At 37.3% G+C, this 26,879-nt stretch overlaps 1 long non-coding RNA gene across 4 annotated transcripts in view; it reads right to left on the bottom strand.

The window, feature by feature from the left end:
- LOC106504490 (uncharacterized) overlaps window positions 1-26,879 on the bottom strand; it is a 754,869-nt gene that overhangs the window by 346,692 nt on the left and 381,298 nt on the right. The gene's annotated exons all lie outside the window — the stretch shown is intronic.

Genomic DNA, 26,879 nt, shown 5'->3' with positions numbered 1-26,879 from the left:
CTTTTAAAAACAAGAGGCATAATTAAAATTTTAAATCATTTTAAAAATCTAGAGCCAAAATAGTGTTTATTTAATCACGAATATTATAAATATTATCAAATCCTGAGTCTTGGGTAGCAGGAAGACAAATAGAAATTGGTTTTATTTGCTTCAGAGATTCTATAGTCTCTGAAGTCTATTTTTATATCACATCAGTACATCTATATACTGATGTGATATAAAAATATAAACTCAAAAATGCTTACCAAAAATTAGAACAAGTAAATTTCTGGGGTGCTGATTACACAGTGTGCCCACATTTTGAAGATCCATTATGCCATACACTTTTGATTTGAGCAATAGATAACACTTTAATTAAAACCTCTTTGATCTTAAACTCTAGGAACTTATTGATTATAGCAAGGTAACAGGCTAATACACAAAAGTCAATTGCTTCCCTGTATTCCAGCAATCAACAAATGGAATTTGAAATTAAAATATAACAGCATTTTATTAGTACCCCAAAAGTGAAATACTTAGGTATAAATCTGACGTGTATATATTTATATATATGCAATGTAGGTTTCAGGTGCAGCTGGGATCTGGCATTGCTGTGGCTCTGGCAAAGGCTGGCAGCAACAGCTCTGATTAGGTCCCTAGACTGGGAACCTCCATACGCCATGGGTGCAGCCCTAAAAAGACAAAAGACAGAAGAAAAAAAATAACATATAGCCCACCAAAGTTGAATCAAGAAGAAAAAAACAATGATCGCTAGAAATGAAACAGAATGTGCAATAAAATGACTCCCTGCAAACAAAAGTCCAGGACAAGATGGCTTCATAAGAAAATTCTTCCAAATATACAAAGAAGAAATTATACTGATACTTCTCAAATTCTTCTAAAATATTGTAGAAGAGCAAACACTCCCAAAGACATTATATGAAGACACCATCACCCTAATACCAAACCAGAGAGATACCACCAAAAAATAAAATTACAGGCCATTATCTTTGATGAATACAGATGCGAAAATTCTCAACAAAATATTAGCAAAATCCAAGAACACATAAAAAGACCATACACCATGCCCAAATGAGATTAATCCCAATTTCATGAGGATGGTTCAACTTACACAAATCAATCAATATAATATATACTACATTAACAAAAGAAAAGTCAAAAATCACATGATCATCTCAATAGATGCAGAAAAAGCATTTGACAAAATTCAACATCCATTCATAATAAAATAAAAAACTCTTACTAAAGTGGATACAGAGGGAATATATCTCAACATAATAAAACCATCTATGAAAAACCCAGAGCTAATATAACATTTGATGGCGAAAAGCTGAAAGAATTCCTTTAAAAGATAATGATGTCCACTCTCACCACTTCTATTCAACATAGTATTGGAAGGCTTAGCCACAAAAATCTGACAAGAAAATATAATGAAAAGTACCCAAATTGGAAGAGAAGTGGTAAAATTGTCCCTATATTCAGATAACAGAAGACATATGCTATATACCGAAAACCTCTAAGGACTCCACACAAAAACTACTAGATCTTATAAACAAATTCAGCAAATTAGCAGGATAAAAAGATAACATTCAGAAATTGGTTGCGTTTTTTTACACTAACAATGAAATATAAGAAAAGGTACGTTGAAAACATAACTTTTAAAATTCTACCCCCCCCAAAAAAAATAAAATACCTAGGAGTAAACCTAACAATGGAGGTGAAAGACTTATATGCTGAGAACAATAAAAGTATAAAACACTGATAAAGGAAATTACAGAGGATGCAAAGAAGAAAGATGTCCCACACTCTTAGGCTAGAATTAATATTGTTAAAATATTAATACTACCCAAATCAATCTACAGATTTAACATGATCCGTATCAAATTATCCATGACATTTTTTCACAGAACTAGAACAAATAATCCCAGAATTGTCAAAGCAATCCTCAGGAAAAAAAGCAGGAGGTATAACTCTCCTAGACTTCAGACAATACTGCAAAGCTACAGTAATCAAAATGCCATTGTATTGGTACAAAAAGCAATTTGGATTCCAATGAGCTTAAAGAAGATATGTGTCTATTGCATACTTTAGTCCAGTTATTTAAGTTTGTTTTAATCAAAACTGTTCATCTTCTAATGGTGGAAAGGAAAGTTCTTATTCGTTCATCTTTTATTCCTTCAACAAATATTTGATATATTTATTAATGTATTGGTGACACATCCATAGATAATAGATATATAATAGATAGCTGATAGGTAGATAGGTAAACAGATGGAAAGAAAATACAAAAATCCCTGTCTTTGAGAAAGTTAAATTATGTTTTAGGGGAGTTCCCATCGTGGCTTGGTGGAAATGAATCTGACTAGTATCCATGAGGACGCAGGTTCAATCCCTGGCCTCACTCAATGGGTTAAAGATCTGGCATTGCCATGAGCTGTGGTGTAGGTTGCAGACGCAGTTCAGATCTGGCACTGCTGCGGCTGTGGTGGAGGCCAGCGGCTATAGCTTGGATTCGACCCCTAGCCTGGGAACCCCCATATACTGCAGATGTGGCCCTAAAAAGACAAAAAAAAAAAGTTTTAGAGATGCATAGTGAAAAAAAAGTTAAATATATAGCATGTACGACAGAGGACAAATTAAGACATATAAGGGTATATGAACTATTAAGAATGGATTAATTATTTTAGATGGGATGACAAGGGAAGATCTTTCTGACAAGTCGAGTGGATATCTGAATAAAATGAGGTGGTATCCTTAAGGATACCCCAGGTAAGAGAATATTCCAGGGAAAGGCAACAACACCTACAAAGGCCCTGGGTGTCAGCTTGCCTCACGTGAAAGAATAAGTTCCTCTCAATTCAAAACCATAACTTCTTGGACTCAAAAATGATACTATTTTCTCTCAAGATGTTAGCTTTGGGAGAATGTTACATGTAAAATACACGCTGAGCACATGCTCAAGCATTCACTCCAAATTTGCTTAATTTTATATGTTATTATTATATGAATACACTTTTTGGCATTTGGTCAGAAGTTATATTTTAGTTATGATATAATGTAAATTGTATTATATCTAATATACATAGAAGTTATATTTTTTCCTTTTTAATGTAATGTTACTGTTAAAAACAAAATTAATAATTAAAACAAAGTTTGGATTATAATTGCATTTTAATATTACTATTAGGAATTTAATTTTAAACCAATAAAAATTATCACTTTCATTTTCAGAAGACATGTTAATTATTTCGAACAGAGATTTTAAAATAAGTTCATTGTATTTACACTTTCTGCCAATGTAAGGATAATATTTTCAATTAAATATTTTAATTGGTTGCTCATAAATTATCTTTTCAAAAGGCATAATTATTTTCAAGAACTTGAGACCTTCAAATAACCATCTTAAAATTTAATTAGTTTGTAATGCATTTGAATAAGTGATAGTTTTAAGGACAGCCCCTTTAGGAGACTGATTAAGTTAAATAATAAAATTCTGTTACCTGTATAGTTAGTAGAAATGCAACAATTATTTCATTTATTTTTATTATTATGAAATATTTCATATATCCTAAAAATAAATCATATAAAGGTATAAGGCATAAAAATAATTATAAAATACTCATAAACCTTCCACAAAGGATAGAGTATCAGCAGAACTTTTGAAGCCCCTCATAGGTTTTACCCTCTCTCCACTCTATACCAGCTCTGCTCGCTCCCTTTCATTGCCTTTTAGGGGTAACTAGTCTTCTAAAATTTATATGCATCGCTTTCTTGTTTACTGTCATAATGTGTGAATTCCTCTATAATATATTATTTATGCTTTATATGACTTTGAGCTTCATATAAATGGTAATGACTTTATGGTTTTACTTCAACTTGCCTTTTTCATTTAACACCATCATAAGACTTATCCATATTGAGATATGTAGAGCAGTGCTTAACTCATTTTTCTTGCTACACAGCATTCTAATGTATAAATATACCACAGTCTATTCATCTTCCTATCAATAGATTTTTCTTGTTAAAACTTTACCATTACAAGTATTGCTGCAGTGAACACTCTTGAACACATCTCAGTGCATTGGGTACGTCTCTAGGAATGGGTTGTAGATTATACGCATCTTCATTTTTTAAAATGACAAAGTTTTACGAAATCCTTGCATGACTTTACATTCTCACTAGCAAGGTGTACAATTATTGTTGCTTGATGTTTTTTAAAACATTTCTGTCAGAATTTCTGACTTTGCCCTTAATTGTGCTGATAAGGTTTCTCTCTCTCTCACTGATCTTAGAAATCTTTTCTATACATATTTTTGATACTGACCTTTTGAGAGTTATATACTTTGAAATTAGCTTCTACTCTATTTAAAACATAATGAATAAACTTTTAAAATTTTTAGTGTATTTTAATTTCTCTATTTAACTCTCTTATTTTCTTAGTTTCATTTAAGAAATCCTTTCTGACACAGATTAAGTCTGTGTGTGCGGGGATGTATGTATGATTTTTAAATTTTGTCTGGTCTGAGGATCCATGTTATTCTACCTTCATAAAATTGTTTCCTAGTGTTTTATACCTTCTATTTTAATAAATTGTGTATTATTGTAATTTATTAACTACTTGAAGTTTTGATAGAACTCATCATGGAATTTTTAAATTATTGATATGATTTTTATTAGTTATAAGACTGTTTATGTATTTTATTACTTTTGAACATGGTCACTTACCAATTTGTTATTGCTATGACTCTGATATAACTTTGAAGCCAAAACATGACACAGATTGAATACCCATGTGCTCACATGTGAATACACACATATGCTATCAGCCACTCCCACTTACAAACATAGATTTTAAAATCGTAAGTTATTGGCAAATAAAACAATGATTTTTTAAAAAAATAATTTGGCCAATGATGGTTTACTCAGGAATGAAACTTTGATTCAACATTAGGAAATATGTTTAATGAAATTATTGATAATGTCAGCAAGAAAAAAATCACGTGGTCATCTAAATAGACTCTTAAAGCATTTAAGAAAAGATGTAACACTTGCATTTTTACAAAAAATAAAAATACCTGGTGCTAAACATGGTATAGGGAAAAAACCTTGTATATGAATAGACGATAAGTTTTTTTAAACCTATAGCAAATACCGTAATTATGAAAACTTAAAAGCATTCTCATTGAAGTTTTAGAAAGGACTATCTTCCTTTACCTCTATTATTCAGTACTGAACTAACTGTATTACCCACTAAAAGAAGATTTAAAAAAACCAAAGTACTAAATTTAGAATGGAAAAGATAAAATAATCTCTTCTCATACTGATACGATTCTCTCAGAAAAATCTAAGAATATCAGTCAGTAAATTTTCGACACTCCTAAGAGTCATATAAGGTATTAGGTTAAAAGGACAACAAATACAATTCAATAGTTTTGAGGAGTTTTCAAGACAGTGGACATTAGGCCATGAAGATCAGTGGTCCCTAAGAGATGGAAAATTCATAATGGAAGCCCTGTGATTTTCACAGCTTACTGCCTGAAGTGTTTCTAAGTCAAAGAACAAGACAAGGCACCCATGAGAAAACAGACAAACTTCCTAATTGAAAGAGACACAGTCACACAGTCTGGGGGAACCAAGGTGGCTAGAGTCTATATAACAGAGTGACAGAGTGAAAAGAGCGGGACAGAGAAAACTGTGGGCTTGCAGAGGCTCTCCCTTAAGGATTCAGCTGAGTACTAACCAGTGCAGGTGTGTGAAGCAACTACTTAAGGCTGAGGGAAGAATTACTGGGAAGTACTAGAGGTACCAGGGCTCTGGATTCACACAAGACTGGACATAGTGCTTATCCTGAGTGGTCACACTGGAAAAGCTGATGTTTCCCAAGGCACTGGATAGAACACAAAGAGAACTTCGTAACTGGGAATTATTAGCCATAGACATACCATTGCTCCAGTCCCCCTGAACTAACCCTAAAACTGTGAGATGTGAAACAAGTTATTTTCAATTAACTTTATCCCAGAAGAAAGCTCAAAAAGATCTATAGTAATACAAAAATATCCAACATCCAAAATAAATAAAATTCACAATGTCTGGCATCTAATTGAAATTACCATGCATGCATGCAAAGAAGCAGAAAAATACTTTCCATAATACAAACATGGAGGTTACAATTAGCAGATAAAAACATGAAAATGTTCATTATACCTGTGTTCCATATGTTCAAAAAGTTACACAGGGACAAAAGATTTAAAGAAGACCTGAATAGAAGATCAAGAGATAAAAAATTACAAGGTGTGAGCTAAAAAAAATACACTAGATAGGATTAAAGGCAGGTTAGACATTGCAGGATAAAAGATTAGTGAATTTAAAGATATAACAAGAGAAAGTAAAATGAAACATAGAAAGAAAGACTCAAAAATGAACAGAGTTTCAGGGAGATAGGCAACAACTTCAATCAGCCAAATACACATGAAGTCACAGTCCCTGAGGGACAAGGGGATATGCAGGAAAAAAATGGAAAGATTAATGTTTGAAAAATTTCCAAATTTGATGTATACTCTAAATTCACTGATTTAAGAACTCAATAAAGCTCACATCATAATCGATTCTTCAAAAACAGCAATAAAGAGAACACGAAGCAAGAAAAAAGGTAGCAGAGCAACATGTTTAAAGTAGTAAAAGGAAAAGCTGCCAACCTAGAGTTCCATATCCTGGGAAAAGGCTTTCGAAAGCTGAAGATGAAATAGAAACTTTTTCGGGCTTACAAAAGTTAAAAGAATTTATTACCAGAGATCCTCACTCTAAAATTTGCCAAAGGAAGTTCTTTCAAAGCAAGGGGAAAATTAGACCAGATGGCAATACAGATCTACACAAAGGAATGAAGAGCACTGCAGACTATGACTACATGAGTAAGTGATTACCGTTGTTAAAAGATAACTGATTACTTAAAGCAAAACTGATAACAACATAGTATAGCATTTACTGTACGTATATAATATAAAGTGTATCACAATAATAGCACAAAGGCTGCAGGGAGAGAAATGGAAGCATATTAGTGTACGTTTCCTTAACTACAATTGAATTGGTATACTAGCATTTTAAAGTAAAATGTGGTGAGGAAAGCTGTAGTCTATAAAACCAGTAAGCCAGAAAAGGGGATTAAAAATGAAATAATGCTGGATTACATTGTATTTGCCCTTAACTCTTTATTTTCTGCTTTAATTTTATTGTGACATTAAGGGGAGATGTATCAATCTAAATTTTTAACATAAACCTCAAGTAATTATTAGTGCAAAAATTTATAAGAAACTTATAGATAAGTAATAACCATGAAAACATCAGACCAAGGTAAAAAATTAAAATCTTGGAGACATTGAAGAGACATTAAAATCTTTGATTTAAAGATGGAAAACACTATCTAAATATATAACTGATTTCCTTGCATACATGCAAAAATTTATTTTCTATTCAGTAAGTGTGTTGAAATTCCTCTGACGTATTCAAAAGCATTGTTATATAATCACTTCGTTGTCCGTGCACTGTCCTTTTGAGTTAAATCACAACTGCCAGAATTTCCTAAGTGCCAAGCACAGCAATTGTATTCTACTTTTAATAACTGTGGCCTAAAAGGAAGTACATAAGCAATACTATTGTTGACAGATAATGTAAATTCTCTTGAAGCTCATCACAAAACTGCTATTTTCTGATTTAAAAATCTCTGCTTGGAGTGACTGGAGAGAGAAGCTTAAAAATTCTTTTTGGTCAGTGTAAAAATATTTTATTTTTAATTCACATGTGTACATATGTTGTATGTAATGAAACAATAGATATAAAACATAAAAAAGATAACCAGTAAAATCTGAATTGTGAACAATGTAGATTTAATGGAGAAAATGAACATTATGATCTATATTAATAAGCTACTTTAAATTACGCTAAAATTATCAACAGCTTTCTTAAATAGCATACAGCCAACAAGAAAATATGACAGAAAAAGCGAAATGCTATTCACTATGGCAAAAAAAAAATAATAATAATACCCAAGAATCAATAAGACAAAAGTGTGGAAGACATACCTGAAATCAACAATAACGCAGTAATGATGGACATCAAAGAAGACATGAACTAATGGGAGACACACTGTGTTCAGGATGCAAAGACTTGACATTTTAAAGATATCAATTTCCCACTAATCAAGGGCACTGCAAGCCCCAACTAAATTCTCAACAGGATGTTTTGAAATTAGTAGGTTTTATTTTTTAGAGCAGTTTTAGTCAACAGAAAAATTGAGCAGAAAGTAGAGAGTTCCCACCTAGTTCCTCTCCCCCTGCCCTCAGAATCCCCTACTATTACCAGCTTGCATTAGTATCAACTGATGAACCAATGTGGATGAATTATTACTAACTAAAATCCATAGTTGACGCTAAGGTTCACTCTTTATATATACAGAGCTTTTCTCTGTGTGTGTGGGAATGCATAATATCATAATTCTTAATGTCCACCATTACAGAATCATACACAATAGTTTCATGCCCTGAAAATCCCCTGTACCCAAGAGGAAATTTAAAAACTGAAACTTAATGATATAATTCTAAAATCATCTGAAAGGAAAAAAATGTTCATGAAAACAAATAAGGACACTTTGAGAAATAAAAACAAGACTATTTTTCCCATCGACTATTAAAACATAATAAAAAGCCACAGGAATTTAAACAGTGGTGAATAATATTAAGATATGTACTTAGACTAATGGGTCACAACAGAAGTCCCCAAATTAAGCATCTATTTATGAGAATAAAGGTAAGTATTTAAATTAGTGACTAATGAAAAAGTTGTAAAATTAGCTTCCTACCTCATATCACATCTGAAGGTTTACCTGTACTTAAATACATAAATGAAATGAAAGTATAAAAAAGACTAAAATATTTCAGTCACCTGACAATATGTTGATAACCTTGTAGGTAAGAAAGACCATTACCTAACTTGGCAGAGTAGACTGACAATCAGGAGGGGATTGCAAACTTGTAAACTTTTATTGCAAACCTCTCTGTGTCATTTGAGCCATTATTAGGAGCTTACTTTTGTAACTAAACATTTCATTGTTGTTGTTTTGCTTTGCCTTTTCTTTTTGGGGCCACATCTGCAGCATATGGAAGTTCCCGGGCTAGGAGTTGAATTGCAGCTGCAGCCTCCAGCCTACACCACAGCCACAGCAATGCCAGATCTGAGCTGCATCTACGACCTATGCCACAGCTTGCAGCAACACCAGATCCTTAATCCACTGAGCAAGGCCAGGGATCAAACCCACACATACTCGTGGACACTATGTTGGTTCTTAATCTGCTGAGCCACAATGGGAACTCCAGGAGTAACTAAATATTAATTTGAAAAATAAAAATAATGAGGTTTTTTTCCATGACTATTTTATCCTATCAAAGAAAAAAAATATGGTTATTTCATGTAACTTTTAAAGAATGGTGGCATCACAATAGGTACTCATTTGTGTATGTAGTGAAAGAAAATATTGGACATATTAAAATGAAGTTTGCATTTCTAACAGGGAAAAAAATACAATCTTGTGAAAAACAGGGTTAAGAAGCCTTTTTAGAAAGTCTTGCCTTGCCAATCTCACCAAATTTTTTTTCATGATTCTTAGTTTTCTTTCCAATTTATTCTCAACTCAAAAAATTTACATTTTTTTTCATTGTTTCACTATAGAGTAAAAACATAGCCATTATTTAAACTGTGGACACTAGTTCTCCTCATCATGGGATAGGATTGTACTGACTGTATAATTTACCATGCAAATCAGGACTTATCTGATATCAAAAGGGAGCCCTATTAATAACATCACTAGGACTCCATGCTTCAACGAGGACTGTCCTGGGAACACTGATGGATGATCGCCTACATGTAAAGGTTTTTTTTTTTTGTTTTTTTTTTTTATTTTCCCACTGTACAGCAAGGGGGTCAGGTTATCCTTAGATGTATACATTGCAGTTACAGTTTTTTCCCCCACCCTTTCTTCTGTTGCGACATGAGTATCTAGACATAGTTCTTAATGCTATTCAGCAGGATCTCCTTGTAAATCTATTCTAGGTTGTGTCTGATAAGCCCAAGCTCCCGATCCCTCCCACTCCCTCCCCCTCCCATCAGGCAACCACAAGTCTCTTCTCCAAGTCCATGATTTTCTTTTCTGAGGAGATGTTCATTTGTGCTGGATATTAGATTCCAGTTATAAGTGATATCATATGGTATTTGTCTTTGTCTTTCTGGCTCATTTCACTCAGTATGAGATTCTCTAGTTCCATCCATGTTGCTGCAAATGGCATTATGTCATTCTTTTTTATGGCTGAGTAGTATTCCATTGTGTATATATACCACATCTTCCAAATCCAGTCCTCTGTCGATGGACATTTGGGTTGTTTCCATGTCCTGGCTATTGTGAATAGTGCTGCAATGAACATGTGGGTGCATGTGTCTCATGTAAAGTTTTTGATAGTCTGCCCCTTTCTACCTACTTACACTGCTTTTCCAACAGTGTTTCCTGGGACCTCAGGTTCCAGGAATTCTGTACTACCTCTAGTTTCTAAACTATGCTATCCTGCTTCACACCATTAAGGCTTTGCTTATTTAAACCCTCTGGAAAATTCAGTAATACTGAGTAATTCAGAAATTCCTATGGAGTTTTTAAACACCACTCAGATGGCACCTCTTCCAAAAGGCCAAGGTTAATATCTCTCCAGGGCTGATGAGTCTCTTCTTTGAATCAAGAGTCTGTCACTTGGCATCTGCACTGCAGGGCTACTGCAGGTAACCATGACCTTTGCTCTCTGAGAGCTTATTGTCTAACAAAACTCTGATCTTGCAATCTTCTACTACTATGATTATTTCAGTGCATGACCTCTCCATGGGCCTCTCCTTCACAGAACTTCTCACTCCTTGAAGACATGTACATTAGCAGACCTCTGTTTGTGTCTGACAGCATCCCAACTCTTTCCCTTGGAGAACTAGCCCTCCCTCACTGCACACAGGTTGAGTGTATTAAAGAACTATTGCTGTTTAATAAGCTGAGCTGAAAAGCTTGTGTCTTAAAACACATTTTTAAAAGTGTACATATCTGTAGGTTGGCTGGGAACTTCTGCTGATGTGGGCTGGTCTGGCTGATCCCAGGGGCTCGCCTATACCTTTGGAGGTAGCTAAAGGGGTGACTGGAGGCTGGCTCTTTGTGGTGGTTTCAAAATATATGTAGAAATTCTTTCACATTCTTCCTTTCAAAAGGTGAGGTGTGATTCACTCCCCTTGAGTATTGGCCAAAAGCAGTGACTCATTTCTAATAGAATGTAGCAGAGTAAAGCTGTGAAATTTCTGAGATGAGCTCACAGAAGGCATTGCCACTTCCAACTTGCTCTCCTGGATTTCTTGCTCTGGGGGGTGGGAGTGGCAGGGGGCAGGCTTCTTCTTCTTAGGACACTTCAGTAGCTTGTGGAGAAAGGCCCCCATGAAGGGCAACTGAGGCCTCCAGTCAACAAGCAATGCCAACTTGCCAGTCATGGGATAGTCACCTTGGAAGTGAGATGCCCAGCCAGCATCTTGTCCAAAATATCATGAGATACCCCAAGCCAGAACCTCCCATCTAAGCTGAAACTGGATTCCAGACCTTCAGAAACTGTATAAGGTAGTAAACTTGATTGTCATTGTTGTTGTTTTTGGTTTCATTTTTTTTTTGGGGGGGGTGTCTTTTTAGGGCCACTCCTGCAGCATACGGAAGTTCCCAGGCTAGGGGTCAAATGGGAGCTGCAGCTGCCACCCTATGCCACAGCCACAGGAATGCCATATCTGAGCCACATCTGTGACCTACACCACAGCTCATGGTAATGCCAGATCCTTAACCCACTGAGAGAGGCCAGAGATGGAACCAGCATTCTCATGGATACCAGTCAGGTTTGTTACCTCTGAGCCACAACAGGAATTCCTGATTGTTGTTTTAAGTTTGGGAAGTAATCAGAGGCAGAGTGGTAAATAATGGATACCTAGCTAAGATGACTTCAGCTGGAACCACTCATCCCATACCACACAGCCTCTCATCCTCCATCATGTTAGTCCAGGCTTGTTCTCACTTGCTTGACAAGTTCCCAAGAAAGAGAGAAGAAGCTTACGAGCCCCCTAAGGCCCAGCCTCAGGAATGGCATGCCACCTACCATTGGCTAAAGCAAGTCACCAGGCCAGCCCAGGTTCAAGACTGGAGAAATAAACACTTCCCCTTGATGGAAAAAGCTGCAGTGTCACATTCCAAGAGGCATGGATAAAAGGAAGTAGATAACTGGGGCCATTTGGGCAATCCAGCTACCATAACAGAATTGTCAGTCAAGGTGTTTCTGCTTCTTTGTCCCAAGAGTGGGCCCTTGACTAAGGCAAGGACAGTTTATCAAATGCTCTCCAGCCCAGAAATCTTGACCGACTGACTCAAGAGGAAAAATGAATGATTTCATCATCCCGACAATGAGCAGTCTGAAAAGGCAGAGCACTAGTTCTTGACACCTAGATTTCTGCAAATATCCTACTTCCTGTCCTGAATGGCTTTTCAGCTATTCCTTTTGTAAACTAGCATACTCTTTCCTATAAATGCCCATTCTTTCCTGCTCAAGGTAGCCAGTCAGCTGTTATTGCTCACCACCAAAGAACCCAGCCAAAGAACCCAGTGACCTTGGTAGCACTCAGCTCATGACCACACGAGCTCTGGTATTCAGCACCAGAAGATGCTATAAGCAAAGCACTGAGAGACCCATCAGATGATTACTGGTATTTAAAAAAATACCTTGAGTGTTCCTTCTGTGGCACCATGGGTTAAGGATCTGGCATTGCTGCAGCTGTGGCATAGGTTGAAGCTGAGGCTCAGATTCAATCCTGGCCCAGGAAATTCCATATGCCATGGAGGAGGGGGGGATGACTTTGAAAATTCTTTAAACATCTTAAAGACAAATGGAATAAAACACAAAGCAGTATCAGTTAATGCTATAGAAACTACTCTAAAATGGTATTTTCTGCAAAGGCTGAATTGTCTAGCAGCTTTTCCATGTGGCAGTGTGCTGAATGCCAAGGATATCATAAGCCAGGAGAGGCCAAAGTTTCTGGCACTTGGACCAAACAGTCATAACCAGTCTATGAAGGCAATGGCATCAAGCCTCCTGCTTCCCGTTGACATATGGCAGCTTCAGGCCGTTCTATTTGCTTATCTATTGCAGCATAGTTTTACAGTCACTCCAGGCATGAAATGCTTAATGATTTCCATTTCTGCTGGTCATGTTTCCTTACTAATTCACTACACCAATCGGGGATGACAGAAGGTATCAACTCCCTTTTTGGATATTTAAACTGTGAGCAGTCATCTGTATGCAAAAAGTATGCCCATGAACTTTTTAGAACTTTCCTTATGCAGAGCCCAAAGCACAAATGTTGCAAAATCAGACGCCTCCCCTAAATATTTCCCCCATTGATGTTCAGCAGCTTTTAAAAGAAACTTATTAGTGATTTTTCAGGTTCGAGCTCCACTAGCTATCAGTCAGGAACAGGCTTGGGCACTTGGCCATGGAGACAGCGTGTCCTGGTAGTTAAGAGCACAGGCTCTAAAGCTGAAAACTGTGAGTTCTAGTATCAGCTTCACCTCTTACTACCTGAATGATCTTGAGCAAGTCCTTTAACCCTCTCAGCCCTAGTTTCCCCATTAGGCAAATTGTGCCAAAAATAGAACTATCTTATAGGGTTCTTCTGAGAATTAAATGAAATGATATACACTTAATTCATAGCTTGCAACATAGGAAACAATCAATAGATGCTAATTGTTACTGTTTCTATCTACTACTACTATTATTACTACTACTACTACTACTATAGCTAATAATAATAATAATAATAATAATAATAATAATAATAATAGTTTAACGCACCAGCAGTTTCCAGGGCTGGAATAGCAAGGCCCAGAAACATGTGACTTACCAAGTCGCCGCAGCAGAGCTAATGCTGGTCCAGGCAGGATTGGCATTGGCCCCTTAGGGCAGCATCTGGGGAGGTGGAGCAAGATGCTGTGGCTCAGAATCTAAGTGCCTTTACTAGATGCTCACAGCATCTCACCTCACACTCCATCTGGGTTACCAGCAGTAACAGAAGCAGAGCCAGACCTCAGAAGAAGGGAGGCAAGAACACACCTAAGTATCAGGGCTGAACTCCAGACCTAGGGGAGAACAGGAGTGGATGCCTGGACCTGAACAGTCAGAAGGGCCCAAGTGATGCTCTGAAACACTAAGGGCTCTGTCGCACTGCACAGGCTGGAGCAGCAGAAACTCTGCAGACCCATCCAATCAGCAGGAGGGAGCAAGCTTGCTGCCAAGACTGGCTCTCGGACAGATCAACAGCAACGCTGTAATGTGAGCTGCTCCTTGATTATAGGGACAGTACCATTTCCCTCTCTGAGCTAAAGGAAGGAATAAAATCCACAAGGAAAAGGAAAGCACTGAGTGCACAGCAATGGCAGTCTGCAGCAGCCATAGAGAGCAGAGCTGCTAACCTGAAATAGGATGTGTTGTATGGCAAATTCAGGACAGCTCAGGGCTCTGCCACCCGGTCGCAGACCCTCTGGCAGCTGTGCCCAAGGATCCCAATGACTCAGCTGCTGAGTCATTCTCAATAGAGCATTTCAGGACCTTGATCCTTGCTGTGTTTCTCAAGGGTGTCAGAATCTGCATTTTAGCAAGGTGCCCACAGGATTCACAGGTGCATTGCAGTTTCAGAAGTTCTGTTAGGATGCCTTTATCAGTTTGATGTAGCATGTGAGTTCAAACCTATTTGCCATCCTTTGCTTTGAAAGCAGACTGAAATTGAAGGGTCCTGAAGCAGGAAGAGGACCCTCAATTCTGAAATAATACCAGAGTCTCCTAGTGGTCTGCTAGAGACTTTGGCCCATAAGCATGTTCCCATGTAGTCCGAACTAAGACGGTCTCAGTCAAGTGGAAATGGCAGGTTAGGAGGAAGCCAGTTAAGATAGCTGGAAAACAAAAGTTCTCGTGGCTTAGCAAGTTAAGCACCCAGTGCTGTCTCTGTGAGGATGTGGGTTTGATCCCTGGCCACACTCAGTGGGTTAAGGGTCCCATGTTGGCATGGCTGTGGCATAGGCCAGCAGCTGCAACTCCCATTTGACCCCTAGTGCAGGAAATTCCACACACCACAGGTTCGGCCTGTAAAAAGAGAAAAAAAAGATATCTGGGAATTGTAGCAGGAATTTGGAGCAAGAATGTCATAGGAATTCAAAGGCACTCTATGTGACCCTTGAGTCTCAGCATGTACCTTGTTTTTATTTCTTTCACTGCTGACTCATCTTTTTTTGCTCTTCTTTTAATTAGACGTTGATTTACAATATTCTGTCAATTTCTGCTGCACAACAAAGTGATTCTGTCATACATATGTATACATTCTTTTTCTCATTTTATCTTCCATCATGACTCATCTTGTCTGTTCTGCTTTGTCATTTGTAGTTTTGAAAAGATAGAACCTACTCAGCTGTGCTAAGGTGTCAGAAAGAAAGATGACACTGCATATGGGAGCCACTGAAGCCTCCTGGGAACCAGGAAATGGTGACCGGAGCAGTCAGAGAACATGAGAGCAACAGAAGAAGAGTGAAAATTTCAAGAAGCACTCAGGAACCTTCCACCTGTAGGTTTTCTTAAAAACTGAGCATCTTTGTGTATGAAAGATGAACTTCATGGGGGTGGTTTTTCCCTCTGTGGCTTCTTTTGAGAATCCTCTGAAAGAGATAAACCTTTACCCATCTCTCTCCATTCTCCAAATGTAGAGACCCACAGATGCTCAAAACTTGGCACACAATTAAAACTCATGGGGTTTATGGAACCTGTATGACCTCAGGGATCTCAGGTTAAAAACACACTTGGCACTTCCCATACTTTTTTATTTCTCTTTTGAATCCATAACTTTAACCTTGACACGACCATGGTTCCTAAAAAAATAAGCATTACCAGGTTGTTTTCCACCAGTGGAGATCAATGAAAACTAACTCACCTTTCAGACAATGAATGCTGGGATCCATGGTCCTCACTCCAGATGTCTATTTAAGCTTTAATTCCCAGGAGACTCACAATCAACATCAGTTTGATTATTTTTTATTCCAGACCAGAGGCTATGAATCAATTTGTTTGGGTAGAACCCAAGCATCTGTATTTTTAAAGCTCCCAGGCAATGGTAAATTGCATCCCAACTCAGAACCACTGCTCTAGGGTGATTCTGCCTAACTGGGTCTGAGATAAAAAAATAATCACTTCTCTGCTTTCCCCTCCCCCTCTCAGCAACCCCTCTGAAACAGCAGCAGGTGTGCACAACCCTGGGTAAAAGGTGATGTAGAAGACCTATTTGTATCCTTTTCCTTCAGGTAAGATCCTATTTAAATATTAACCTGAAAAAATACAAATAAAATAATAAAAATAAGATTTTTTTATTGAAACAGTTGATTTAGTGTTTAACTGACTTTGTGTTAGTTTCAGGTATCCAGTATAATGATTCTGTGTTTTTTCATATATACTCCATTACAGGTTACTACAAGATAATGGGTATAACCACCTGTGCTATACAGTACATCTTTATTGGTTATTCATTTTGTACATACTAGTTTGTCCCTGTTAATCCCATACCCCTAATCCCATACCACTTCTTTCTTTCCCCTTTGGTAACTATATGCTGGTTTTCTATGCCTCTGGGTCTGTTTTGTATATAAATTCAGTGAAAAAAATAGGAGTTTAATAACACTGGTCAGTAAGTTGGGACTCTTTGCCTCCAGCCCCTCTACACCAAGCACAAAGGCCTTTCACAAGCAAGGGTGGCTATGTACCTCTGCCATATATATATATATATATATATACAGCCTTTCCACATGCATTTGAAGAGGTCAGAGATTTTTCCAGTCAATCCTTAAAGTACATCACTTCCCTGAAACTCACTGAACAATAAATTTAAATCTCCTGAATACTGGAAATGAATGTGATGAATTAATTGGCAGTCTTTAAGCTCAACTTGGAAAAGTTCATTACTTGTAATGGCTTCTTTACAAATGCTCTCTTCACTTGTTTTGAGGCTAGAATATGTGGTGCCACATTCTAGTGGTTGGTTAGCATTTGGCTTCTCCTCTTGAATGTTCACATCAGCCACTGCCTGATTGCAGAGTCTATCTTTCATATCATTCTTATGATACTTTGAAAAAAAATATATCGGCGATAAGATTTCATCCAATCAAATGTTGGTTCTTATACCACTACCCACTGTGTCCAATTTTAAAGACTTTCTGACTCAGAATCAACATTTCTAATCATCAGTTAATTTAGCAATAAAAATTGAAATGCTTCCTATGGCAGCCTGCATGCAATGAAAAAAAGAAAAGGATTATTTTCTACACTGATGGTAGGAGTGGAAGAATAAGGAACCAGTGCAGCTGAGATGTCTTCATTGCTCCCCCCCTTCCCCAATAATTAACCCATGATGGTGTAGCTTGATAATGAAACCAAGGCTGTAAGTCAGTGTCACTGTGTCTTTGAAAAGTAGTGTCCTGTGAGGCTCAGCTACAAGAGAGAAGTTAGACATGAAGTTTTGAACAAATGGCTTGAATGATTACCTGGGATCTTTATTATACATCTTTCTGGAAAATTGCCTAGCTGGGAGCATCTTTAAAACACACACAGTTGCAGTCATCCACAATCTTAAAATTCTTTACTGGTTACAAACAATATTTGAAACCTCCTTTAAATATACTAATTAAAAATGTGGTTTTAATGTGAATTGATAAAATGTATTTCTTCTCTATATTTAAACTTAAATTAAAAATAGAGTCCCATGGTGGCTTGGTGTTGTCACTGCAGTGGCCTGGGTTGCTGCTGTGGCACAGGTTCAATCCCTGGCCTGGGCATTTCCACATGCCACAGACATGGCAAAAATAAATAAATAAATAAATAAATAAATAAATAAATAACCAACAAGGACCTACTGTATAGCACAGGGAACTATATTCAGTATCTTGTAATAATCTAGTAGAAAATAATCTGAAAACAGAATATGTATGTATTCTATATATGCATGTGTGTGTGTATAACTGAATCACTGTGCTGTACACTTGAACCTAACACAACATTGTAAATCAACTACTTTAATAAAATAAGTAAATAAATAAAAATTTAAATAAAAGAATTTGTAATATAAAAAACTGAAAGTGCACAAAATGAGAGAAAATATTTGAAATATATAACACCAAGTTTCAATACTCAATGTACATAAAAAATAACAACTCGATGAGAAAAAGAATGATATCTTCCTTTTACAGAACAGCATGCTAGATGAAAATATGCTCAATTTCAGTCATATTCACTCATATTTATATTCATAGAAAGGTAAATTTAACTCCCAATTAAATACAATTTTTTGTCCAGCTTATTGGTAAAAATTTCAAACTATTTATGTCCAATGTTGGCAAGATAAAAAATGATCCCATGCACTGTTAATGTGGATATAGGTTTTTTTGGAGACATTTGAGCAGTATCTATTTTGATTAAAAGTGACATTTCCAAGTTCCCATTGTGGCTTAGTGATAACAAGCACAACTAGTAACCATGAGGATTTGGGTTCAATTCCTAGCCTTGCTCAGTGGATTAAGATCTGGTGTTGCTGTGAGCTGTGGTGTAGGTTGCAGACTAGGCTCGGATCCTTCATCATTGGGGCTGTGGCATAGGCTTGCAGTTGCAGCTCTGATTCAACTTCTAGACTAAGAAATTCCATATACCACATGTGTGGCCCTAAAAGGCAAAAAACAAAACAAAACAAAACAACAAAAGGCATTTCCTTTGACCCGGAATTACACTGTAAGGATTCTATACTAGGTGAAATAATTACTCATGTATACAAAGAAATTTCCATAAGTTTAGCACTATTATTATTAACAGACCCAAATCTAAAGGTACATAAATGCCTAACAGTCAGGCTATGATTGTACAAACAATGGTGCCCTCATGGGATCAAATCCTGTTATTCAAGAAAACTATAAGGCAGATGTTTATGTACTGATAAAAAGAGTGCCAGTATACTTTGAAGTAAGGAAAACAAGGTGCAGTACGCATAACTAGAAGATGCTTTTATATATGTGTGTGTAAGACAAGCATTACCACCATATAATGCACATATGCTTGCAAATGTCTATACTAAATGGGGAACAGTGACTATGGCTTCAGACCAGGTGGAATGGGATCAAAATAGGGGCCTGGAATTACCCCCCTTCACACGCTCTTAGCATGAGTCCTTTGGAAACCAGCCTTGATTCTCTAGACTCAGTTCATAAAGTGATTTTTTTAAAAGCTCTTGTAATTTACATTGTGTTCATTGTAATTTTATTATTGAACTTCATTAGAATTTTTCCTAAGCCATTAAATATTTGCAAGGAGGTATAGAGATGTTTTGTGAAGTTAGTAATAGAGTCAGTTATCAGGTTGGCATCTCCATCAGGGCAGACCCTTGTCGAGGAATGGGAAAGTAGTGGGAAATCATGTAGAACGAAAGATGGTTGGTCACAGATGAGCTTTTTCCATCAAGTCCTCACTCAATACAGATCTAATTATATTTATCCAAGACCCTTAATTGTTACTTGTTTCACATGTCTTGGTTTCACATCTGCCTGTTCAGTTTTAGTAATGGAAGTATAATCTGCTATTAGTTCATCATCAGGAAACACTTTGCTTGCTCAGCCCATTCTGTTGCCACTGCCATACAATTACATTACCTATGTACACCACGCAAGAAGGCAGCATCTTGCTGTGTTCACAATACCTTTAGCAAAAAGGTCCTTGTACCTTTATGTTGAATCCAGTCTCTGTCAAAATGGAGAATCAAATAAAACTTGTCTTCAGTATTTCTTTTTTTGGTTGTGTCTTGTTTTCTTTGTTTCCCTGTCCTTAGTTGCCTTTCTCCCTTCCAGCTTTCTTTCAAGTAAAAAAAAAAAAAAAAAAAAAAAAAAAAAAGCTCACTTTAGTAATTTCCTCTGCAGCTGCCACAAATCATTTCTGGAAGAAGATGGAGGGTCACTTTAGGCCTATGGCCACAGAAGGTGCTTCACAGTGCTCACCACTTCAAAAAAAGCATCACTAACTTAGAGAAGAGCAGAGCATATCAACATCGCAAATACAATGATGATAGGGAATCCATACTAGAAGTGGTCGATATCTGATCTTATTACTCATTAAAATAAGTTCATCTTCTTTTTTTTCTTTCACTTTTATCCTTCTTCCCTTCCTTCCTTCCTCTAATCTCCTTAAGCTTGATACTGAAGACAGTGTAATGAATACAGAAGCCCTTGGGTCTGACCTTGGCTTTGCCACTTACTGGCTATGGAATGAAGCAACTTTCTGAACCTCGGGCTCCTGATCTGTAAACTTGGACCTTATCTCAAAATGCACCTTCCTAAGGTTATCGCGAGGTCGGATGAGATTGCAAACATTGAGAACCCAGACTGGCATTCAGTGTGTGTGTGCAATAAAGGTTAGGGCCTACTTCTTCCTAGAGATCTTTGCTTTGTAAATTTTATTTCCAATTGTTAAACAGAAATTCAGACAGCAAACCCGTTTCAAATGTCAGCACGGTGCAACCCCCAAATTAAGATTTAGGCATAAATGAGCACAACTTGAATTTACAAGATAAAAATGTCTAGCGAAAAATAAGATGAATATGTGCACTATACAATAAAGAATGAGAATTGGTACTTATACAGTGATTTAACTGCCCTTATAAAACCTGAAGGATCAAGACAGATAAGTTCTGGTGCTGGGCAATATGGAATCAGCATTCTATAACCATTCTCCCAGTGATTACAGATAAAACCTTGATGATGATGATGATGCAAACAATAATAACAATGGCAATGATCTGAGCATCAGTAATAGCAAGTGGCTTGGGGAGAGAAGTCAAATCTTGAAAAGCAAGCCATATCAACAGTGAGTTTTATGAATGATTTCCTCTCTTTTGTCTCCTGGCTTGGAACCAAGGGTGGCCCCAGTATGGAACTACAAAGCAAACACAGGCAGCAAAAAAAAATCCCTTATCTTTCAGTCAGAGAACCAAGAAAAGGTATTTTTGCAAGCAGGAAACTATGGGGGAAAATCTCTGTTGTTGTTGTTGTTGTTTCAAGTACACTTTTACTTTGGAATAAATTTAGGTTTATAGAAAACATGCAAAGATAGTGTAGAGTTCCCAAGCCCCATTCACCAGTTTCCCCCATTGTTAATGGCCCATATCACTGTGCTGCACTTTTTAAAGCTAAGAAACCTATAGTGGTACATTACTATTGCTAATCTTTAGACTTTATTTGGATTCACTAGACTTTCCACAGATGCTTTTTTACTGTCCCAGGATCCAATCCAGGACACCTTATCGCATTTAGTCAACATGTCTCTGTGGCCTTCTCCACCTGTGAGTTTCTCCATCGTTGCTTGTTTTCATGGCCTGGAGAGTTTTGAGGTACACTCATCAGGTGCTTTGTAGAATGTCCTTCAAATTGGGTATGCCTGAGGTTCTCCTCATGCTTAGACTGGAGTTGTGGGTTTTAGGGACAAATATCAAAGAGGTGAAGGGCCCTTTTCACTGTATCCTATCAAGGGTAGCTGCTATCAACCTAACTAATCACTAGTGATGTTAATCTGGCTGAAATATGTTTGCTGGGTTGGAAACAAGTCACTAAGTCTAGTGCACACTCAAGGGGAGAAAGAAGAGACTCTACATCAGTAATTGGGAATTCTTTTGCAAGAAAGATTTGTCTCTTCTCCATTTATTTATGTAATCATTTACTACGTATAAGTATGGATTCATACAGATTTGGTTTTTTTTTCCTCTTTTTTTTTCTCCTGGCCCTACCCTAAGAGTGGCTCTGGTCCTGGAGCTGCATAAGGAAGTCATGGTGGCACAGGAACCTAAAACCAAGGAGAAAACTTGTTTTTCAGGCTTGGAAAAATGGGCAAAGAGGATCCTGTGGTTGGGATCATGAAGATCCTCATTTTCTTCTCTCCTTTCCCTCTCTTGAGAGTAATCCCAATCATAGCAGCACACATTGCTAAAATCCCCAGAATACTGAATTTCTACCCCACAAGTTGGAGGAAGGGATCCCTCGGAGCCATAGGGAATGGTGGAAATAAAGAAGGAAAGGTACCCTCTAATTCTGTCTATGAACTGATATAGGCTTATTCTGAACAGGGAGTAAAGACTCATAGCAGGAGAGCAAAGGCTTCAAGGTCTGAATATTGGAGCCTCTGCCCACAGAAAGAGAGTTCAGAACAATCTGAACATTCCTAGGGTCACTGCCTATTATAATAAAATTGCTGGCACTCTCCAGAGGATTTTAACAAGACCCAGAGTCTTATAATATTCAAAAGTCTATGCCATAATCTAAAATGACTCATCAGGAGTTCCTGTTGAGGCACAGTGGAAACAAATCCGACTAGTATCCATAAGGATGTGAGTACAGTCCCTGGCATTGCTCAATGGGTCAGGGATCCAGCATTGCCATGAGCTGTGGTATAGGTCACAGACGTGGCTCGGATTCAGAGTTGCTGTGTCTGTGGCTGTGGCTGGCAGCTGTAGCTCCAATTCGACCCCTAGCCTGGGAACCTCCATATGCCGTGGGTATGGCCCTAAGAAGTAAAAAAAAAAAATACCCAGGGAAGACACAGATTGCCATGGTCAACATCATCCACTCAGGAAAGTAGTTACTTTCATGGCACCCATAGAACTTACAAATTATTATTATTATTATTATTATTTTGTCTTTTGAGGGCCGCATGCATGGCATATGAGGGTTCCCAGGCTAGCGCTGTGCCATGACGGGAGCTCACTTGATAGTATCTTTTTTCTTTGCAGTACAATGATAGAGAGAGATAAAAATAAAGATGAAACGAAACAGCAACACATCAGACTTATACAAATAAAAAGGAAAATGTGACCAATTCTCAAGGAAGAAGACAACTGTTGTCAAGCTCAAGATTATCCAGTTATAAATTTCTTTAAAGATCTTTAAACAAGTATTATAGTCATGTTCAATGAGACAAAGGAAACCACTTTTGAAATAAAAATACAGACGTTCTTAGCAGGGAAATAAAAAACCTATTTTTTTAAAATGCGTATATTGCAACTAAAAAATATATCTTATATTAAAAAGTCACTGTATGATCTCAATAACACGATGAAGGTGGTAGAAGAGCCAGTGAACTTGCAAACAGATCATTAGAATTTATCCCACTTCTATGACAGAAAGAAAAAAAAAAATGATTGAAAAAAAATATCAGGAGTTCCCGTCATGGCACAGTGGAAACGAATCCCAACTAGGAACCATGAGGTTGCAAGTTCGATCTCTGACCTCATTCAATGGGTTAAGGATCCAGCATTGCTATGAGCTGTGGTGTAGGTCACAGACTCCGCTTGGATCTGGCATTGCTGTGGCTCTGGCATAGGCCAGTGGCTGTAGCTCCAATTAGACCCCTAGCCTGGGAACCTCCATATGCTGTTGGTGTGGCCCTAAAAGGACAAAAGACAAAAAAAGAAAAAGAAAAAAGAAAAACAAAGAGAAAAAAGAAAAAAAAAATCAGAGTTTCAAGGTTCTATGAGACAATATCAGAAAGTTCTATTATTCATGATATTTTAGTCCACAAAGGAGGGGGGAAGAATTGGTGCAGAAAAAAAAAAAAAAAAAAAAGGAAGACATTACGGCATAAAATATAAATTTGGTGAAAGACACAAATATACAGCCATAAGAACCCCAAACAAAATAAACTCAGAGGTAACCAAACCCACTCACATTATAATCAAACTGCTGAAAACAAAAGATTAAAAAACAAACTTTAGAACTGACATAAAAAGAAAAACCTTTTGTATGTATATAGAATGACAATTTTAAAGACTCTTTGGTTTCTCATTAGGAACCAAGGTTTTCAGAAGATAATGAAATAACATCTGTAAAGTTCTAAAACAAAAGAACTGCAGCCCAGAATTCCATATTCAGCAAACATATCCTTCAATGAAGATGTCAGAATAAAACATTATCAAAGGAAGAAAAATTAAGAGAATTCATTGCTAGCAGACCTTTTTCAAAATAAACAATAACAGAAATCCTTTAACTTGAATTGTTCCCTGAGGAAACTATGAGCTTCAGAATAAAGAGCAAGAGATGATAAATTTCTAGGTAAATGTAATAGTCTATTTTCCTCTCAAATTCTTTAATATACATGTTAACTGAAGTAAAAATATAAAGACTGTCTGGTGGGATTGTCAGTATATGAGATGCATATACATGCCAACATAAAGAGAGCTATTGATCTCTAGGTCAACTACTGCTTTAAAAACAAAAATAAAAACAAAACTGAAAAACTATAAAGAGATATAAAGCTAAAAATCAATGGATACATTTAAATGGATTTCTAACAGATATTCGAATAATTGAAAAAAAAAAGTAGGGAAGGGGCAATAGAGAAACACGCACCACATCCACAGGCACAAACAAGCAAATAAAATGATACACCTAAAACCAACCATATAAATGATTATATTGTATGTAAATGCTCTAAACATACCAATTAAAAGACAGGGACTGTCGGATTGGATTTTTTTAAACTTCTCTATGCTGCTATATTAATGTTAGCTGAACTTAAATAGTCATAATAATATATGTACAATAAAAATGGAATTTTATCTGTGGGTAAGGTTGGTCATTCTATAAACTACCTTCTGCCTAGTTGTACAATAGTTTCTGTTAAATATTTTCCTTTTTTAAGGTTTGGCTGAGGGGTTCTGCTCTATAGCACATGAGGCCAGACCCACACAAGCCAGTCAAATTGCTCCAGGTTGACTACTCAACAGTCATTTGCCTTCTTCCTTGTTAACAGAACTCTGACTTTATTCAGCCTTTCAGAGGAAAGAAATCACTGGTCTGAGTGAGCTGTGAAAATCTCACTTCTTTTTGCCAGTTAATGACCTACTGGTGCATGAGTGACTCAGTTTTGGCCAACGACATGTAAGAAGTCTGTGGGCATCTAGGAAATATATTTTCCCTCTGAGAGGACAAGAAAAAGAAAGAAGAAAAAAAAATCCCCCTCCCTTTTTTTGATGGATATAGACTCCCTTGCTTTAATTTTTGAATTTTGTTATATGAAGATGGCACACTTAGAACAGTGGTAACTGAAGCCACCAGGGAGGAAGAGCAGTGATGCAGATGAAAAAGATAAAAGGAGTCTGATGCACCATCCCTGGGAGTGTTTACTACTGAACAACTTATTAAGTAAATAAATATTCTTACCATTTAAGCCACGTTGGCCAAGCTTTCTGCTACCCTGGTCAGAATAGCATTAACTGACAAACCAGCACGGAGTCTCGTGTCCTCAGGCACAGAATTCTATCTGGGCAATTCTGCCTTCTGGGCACTATTAGGGCCATTGTCCTCCCCCCTTTCCTAGCCAGTTCCTTGAATGGAGAACATCTGCCTCTAGAGGGACCAATAATACTGCATGGATTGACATTCACGCATTCAATCAGCCAACAAACACCTAATCCAGTGCTTATTGTGTGCTGAACTTTGCTGAACTCTGAGTTAGGAACTAGAGGTACAACAATAAGGAGAAAAGTTCTGTGCTAAAAGTAAGAGTGATTGACCTTATGCAAATAAATATATAAGGTCAGGTTGTATTTTATAGAAAGCAGCAGAGTAAGAGCATGTTGGGGGCTAGTCTAGATAAAGTGAAAAAGAGCATAACAGCCATTTCGGAAATTTATACGGAGCTCGATTTGTGGCCTTTCCCAATTTTTTTAGGAGGTGATAAGAAAATGTTGGACTTGTGAAGCTTTATTAAATTTCCACATTAATACTCTAAACACAGAACAGTAAAGCAATCTTTAGGGTTATTTAATAAATAAATAAATAGGGAGTTCCCGTCGTGGCGCAGTGGCTAACGAACCCGACTAGGAACCATGAGGTTGAGGGTTCGGTCCCTGCTCTTGCTCAGTGGGTTAACGATCCGGCGTTGCTGTGAGCTGTGGTGTAGGTTGCAGACGCGGCTCGGATCCCGCGTTGCTGTGGCTCTGGCGTAGGCCAGTGGCTACAGCTCCGATTCGACCCCTAGCCTGGAAACCTCCATATGCCGCGGGAGCGGCCCAAGAAATAGCAAAAAAAGACGAAATAAATAAATAAATAAATAAATGAAACAGCTCCATCAAGAATGACTTTTAAATTCCAATGTGAGATTGATCAATTCGTTAGCGCTCACAAACTTGGTATTTTTATAAGGGAAGAATTTATAAGGATGAGAATATGAAGGCCAGATGGTGCATTGATGCTAGATGATAAAAAGAAAAAGGCACAGAATAGAGAAGGAATGAAGAAAGAAAATGAAACCGAAGCGAAAGGAGGCATGAGCGTGGAGAACACGTCATCAAGGCAACTGGAAATTTTCGTGGACTATGATATTGAGGTCAGGAAATCCTTTTGGGTGGGGCAGAAACTCGGGTGGCAGATGTTGTTTAGAAAAACCTGATTGATGACTTTATTTAAAGCAGGAAGAATGACTATTCCAGCCATTCCCGGCTTGGCTTAGAGAGGCTGCGAGCCGAGGTTGGCAGCACAACTACTTAGGGTTGTTCCAGGTTGAGAACCACTGCCTTCATTCTTCAGGTCTGTGGGAAGTCTGAAACCGGGAGAGGCGGTGCTCAGGAAGCTGGAGGTTAAGAGATGCCAAGTTGTTTACTAAGTTCCTGGGTGGCTGGCCCCAAATTTCAAAAGGCAGTAAATGCTGAGTTCCTATTTCCAGGGCATCTAC

The sequence above is a fragment of the Sus scrofa genome, chromosome 7 (assembly GCF_054392235.1).
Source record: "Sus scrofa isolate SSC_HxYL_T2T_F1_AM1 chromosome 7, Sscrofa_HxYL_maternal_Yorkshire_Landrace_v2.0, whole genome shotgun sequence".
Classification (NCBI taxonomy): Eukaryota; Metazoa; Chordata; class Mammalia; order Artiodactyla; family Suidae; genus Sus; species Sus scrofa.
The sequence above is the reverse complement of the archived record's forward strand: the minus strand, read 5'-3'. Positions and strand labels throughout refer to the sequence as shown.